Source organism: Octopus sinensis, linkage group LG6 (assembly GCF_006345805.1).
Source record: "Octopus sinensis linkage group LG6, ASM634580v1, whole genome shotgun sequence".
Taxonomy (NCBI): domain Eukaryota; kingdom Metazoa; phylum Mollusca; class Cephalopoda; order Octopoda; family Octopodidae; genus Octopus; species Octopus sinensis.
The window spans coordinates 72,363,967-72,368,966 of NC_043002.1; positions in this window are offsets into that span (position 1 = coordinate 72,363,967).

Here is a 5,000-nt window from a genome sequence, read left to right on the forward strand (position 1 = left end):
AAACAAACGAACAATTGTATTAGTATGGCGCTCAGGAAATATAAATAAAACAAGTCTTTAACGTTTCGAGCCTACGCTCTTCAACAGAAAGATACACAGAGAGAGAAAAACACAGAAAGAAGGAGAGAAAAAAATGCGTGCAGTAGCTAACGAATCAACATGGCGATCTGATTTCGGCCAGAGGTCAAAGATCAAACATGAGACGCGAGATATATATATATGTATATGTATATATATATATATATGCAAATATATATGTATGTATGTATGTATGTATGTATGTATGTATGTATGTATGTATGTATGTGTGCATGTATGTATAACACGATGTGTATAATGTAATGTATTAATTACACTGTATAACAATGAAAAAAAATCGAAATGAGAATAACCTTTTCTATGAGTATTTTGTGTGTAGATGACGAATATTACATCCGTTTCTTTCTGTGACTTTCCAGTTTCTCGTAAATTACCATCTTACTTGAGTGCAAACAGGATTGGGCCGAAACTGACAGCCCTAAAAGTTATGAACGAATTTTGATGTAATTTTAATGGGGCATTCCTAAGGTATTTGTCAACCTAACCTATGAAAATTATAATTTTCGTAGTATTTTTATAGTTAAATTGATCCAAATGCGTGATAAATCTGACAAGAAATCACACCTCATCGCCCAACCTGGACTCAGTGATCTAGTTCGGGATCTAACACTTACTAAACAACAGAGTGAAGTCCGGCCTCATCTCTGCAACAATGGAACCTGCTGGATAAAGATGCTCGAATTACAGTATTTAGGAAGCGTTCTACAGACCTGCAGCAATTCTTCACTTTGGAAAACAACATGATTTATTGTAATGATATCAGAGACCTGTTCAATGCCCTTGAGCTGACTTATGAACCAAATGAGTGGAGGTTATACATAGATGCATCCCTTTGCAGCATAAAAGCGGTTCTATTGCAACATGGGAACACCATGCCTCCAGTTCCAATCGCTCACTCAGTCATTTTAAGAGAGACATATGAGAACCTCGCTTTTATTCTAGACTGCATGGGTTACAAGGAGCACGAGTGGCTAATAATTTGTGTGGACTTGAAAGTAGTAGCTCTACTTAATGGGCTACAAACTGGATACACCAAGTTTATGTGCTTCCTTAGCAAGTGGGACAATAGGACTAGATCAGAACATTACGTACGCTCAGAATGGCCACCTCGAGAAACTATGACGCCTGGATAATAATGTAAATCATGAGCCACTAGTTAAGAAGGAGAAAATCATTTTGCCACCACTGCATATAACACTAGGTCTAATGAAGCAATTTACCAAAACACTGCAACATAACAAGCCATGTTTCCAGTACTTTAAGGCGATCTTCCCTAAAATAAGTGATGCCAAGATTAAAGAGGGCATATTCGTAGGCCCTCAGATTCGTCAACTTATAGCTGATGAGGACGCTGAGCCGACAATGGATGAAACTGAGCTAGCGGCCAGACATGCATTCAAAGATGTATGCAAAAGACTTCTGGGAAAGCACCAAATGGCCAAGCGGGAGAGTATAGTGCCTAATCAAGTGCTACCAAGATCTCGGATGCAATATATCACTGAGGATACATTTTCTTCATTCTCATTTGCCCTTCATTTCAGAGAATTCAGATGTGAGTGATGAACATGGAGAGATGTTCCATCAAGATATAGTGTCAATGGAAAACAGGTATAAAGGAAAATGGAACCCAGCTATGCTGGTTGACTTCTGCTGGAATCTGAAGCGTGACACACCTGAGACGCCTTATAAACGAAGTAAATACTAAAATGTAGGGTAATATATTATACAATGCTAACAAAAATGCCGATTCCTTACATATTTATGAATTAATTACATTAGACATATTTGATCTGACTTTGTGAGCAAAATAAATTTATGACATCGTGGAAATTGGTATAAATTGCATAGTTATAAAGTCGGTAATTTACCAGAAAATATGACGTGATGGGAAATTTTTGTTATAAAATTCGAATTTTGCACAATGATCTTCATAATAAAATGTACATGAGAACTGTTTTTTTATTCTTGATCCTGAAATTTGTAGCACAGTGTTATTTGTGTTGGTAAATATTTGGTCAAAACCTCACAAAATTATGGCCTTATATTCTAATGATATGCGAAACTAACAATATTATAACAATATTATAAATATTCGACATTAAAGTCAATATTTTCTCCTGATAGAGATCTTGTAGTTCTCCGTTTTGGCTGCGAGTCGTTGAATATCTGATCTATATATTATCAAGGGTGTATTAATTAACTCCATCAAGTGTTTATTTCTAGTGATTAAACTCCATTTCAGAGGACAGTAATTCACAGCAATTTGTTGTGTAGAAAATTGAAATGAATTTTACGCTAGTTTTCTTTTCAATTTAAGATATTTTATTCCTGGAACTTGTTTCCAGAAATTAGTTACGGACGGAGATTTGTTGATTATCTTTAAACTAACGTTCTATAATTCCATTAGTTCCATTTCCATTGCAGATGATTCTATGACCAGAGGTTCGACAATTAGTTACCATAACTGACCATATCAGCTATGAATGGATTTATATAAGAAACGTGAAGCAGGACTTCAACTTCAGCAAAGTCTTTCACTCCTGATTAGGAATTTATCAAGCAATCCTTGTAATTTTTTTTTTTATTCCTCTAATTTATAGTCTTTCATTTCAATACCAGAGAAAATGCAAGGCAGCGAGCTGGCAGAATCGTTAGCACATCGGGCGAAATACTTAGGGGTACTTCGTCCGTCTTATGTCCTGAGTTCAAATCCCGCCGAGGTCGACTTTGCTTTTCATCCTTTCGTGGTCGAAACAACAAATACTATTTGAGCACTGGGGTCTAAGTAATCGATTTAACTACTAGGAGAAATTAAGAGTTTTTAAAAAATCTGCACCCTCTGTCAAGCCATGTCGAACCAGTATGACAGAGTAGGCTCATCAAACTAGTATAATCTCAAGTTCAAATTCACAGCCTCCACATCAGACTGTGGTTAGTGGAAAGAGCATTCCGAGGCCTTCGTCTTGAAGTGGACTGAACATATGTAATCCAATCCAAATTTTAATATCAGAGAATATGCTTGCTCTCCTACTGAGATAAATGACTGAATATTTTTGACAATATATCTCTTATTTTATGAAGGTTGTACCGAAAGTAATGTAAAAACGGCATAATCTTTTTATTAATTGCTATAAGTCGTTCAGATTGCACATGTTGATAGAATAACTCTTCTATATAAAGGTACAACTCAACATAATCTCCATCCATCTGTGCACATTGCCATTGTCAATGGTGTCGTTTTCATAAAGAACCTGTATAGGCTTCAGTGGATGTCAAACAGCCTGCACTCCTCCTTCATCAGTGACTCAATGACAACGCGTTGCGTCTGCTTGGAAGCTATTGTTTGCTTGCAATGAAGAGCAGAAAGAAAGTTACTATAGAGAAAGAGTCACCCAACCGACACGTGCAAGTTGAACGACTTATGTCAGTTAATACAAAAGTTTCACCCACCCTTGCACACTTTCAGCAGAACCTTCGTAACATAATGTTTTATTAATTTTATTATTTCTTTGAAAAGTCAAGTTGCAAGTTCGTTGCTTATTCATTCTATCAGTAAGGGACATCAGATCTTGTACCCATTCATTATTTTCCACTTGAGGCTGGGATCTTTTCATTTCTTTTAGAGAAGTAGCAATAGGATCCCACAGATTCACAAACCTACTCAAGAGTGATTGCCTGGTTAACTAGTTGACTTGTTGGCTGGGTGGCTTCCACTATACAAAACAGTAGAAAGAGACTTCAATAATATTTCTGAAATGCTGGCGGGGTTTTTTGTCAGTTAAGTGTGTGAAATCGACAATTTCACGTAGAGGTTTCTTAGCGTTTTCATACTTGCAGTGTCTGATTGCCACGTATTCACGGCGAATAATGCATTAAACAATGAGAACTACTAAAGAGCTGGGATAATTTTTAATAAATGCAATTAATACTACATTTCCCCGCCACCATTGCGGGTGTTCCATCTGTTGTAACACTGATGAGATTATTCAGTGGAACATCAGTATTTGTTAAGGCTCTGTCGTAGATGTTTTTGATGTTATCACTGCGCGTTGTTTTTTTTTTAAGTATTACTAAATCCAACATCTCTTCTTACACAGTTACATTAGATGAAACAACGAACAAACACTGCTAGTTGTACAATGTCTTGTATATCGGTAAGATTCCTCCAAAGCTGAACTAAATGTAAGAGAATTCTTCAAACTCTCTCGTATTTTGTTTGCACTATCAGCTACGACCTGAGAGACAGCGCTTCTCTGTAGGGTGGCAAGGAACTGCTGTGCTTTAGTCGTTGAAGTTGAGCAGTGTTTAGATCTGACACTACAACAAATTCAGCAATATTCTTTGTGACAAAGGCAGCGAGCTGGCAGAATCGTTAGCAGCATTTCGTCACTTCTGAGTTCATTTTCTCCCGAGGTCGACTTTGCCTTTCATCCTTTCAGGGTGGATAAATTAAGTACCATTTGAGCATTAGGGTTGATGTAATCGACTTACCCCCTCGCCCTTTGAAGTAAGTATTCTTCGTGGCATATTTGCTATCAGAATTTAAGCATTTAAATCGAGCAATATTTTAGGACATAACAAACTTGGCTTCAGTTATTACATTTGGACCCCTTATAAAATTGTATTAACAGAGTCAGTTTGCTATCTAGCGATGGTTTCAACATGGCGAATTTTTTTTTTCCTTAATTACAATTTAGAAGGATACTCATACAAAAACTTTTTGAGGTTGCTTCATAATAACGTATCAAGTTATTGGTTTATGTGATGAAACCGTGACAGACGGCAGAAAGAGAAGACAGAAGTTTTTGCGATGAATGCAAAATCTTTCTATCTATTCTTCTCTTTTCTTTCTTCCCGCGTTGGGTCGTCAGCATTCTATATTACACTAACGTTCTGATATT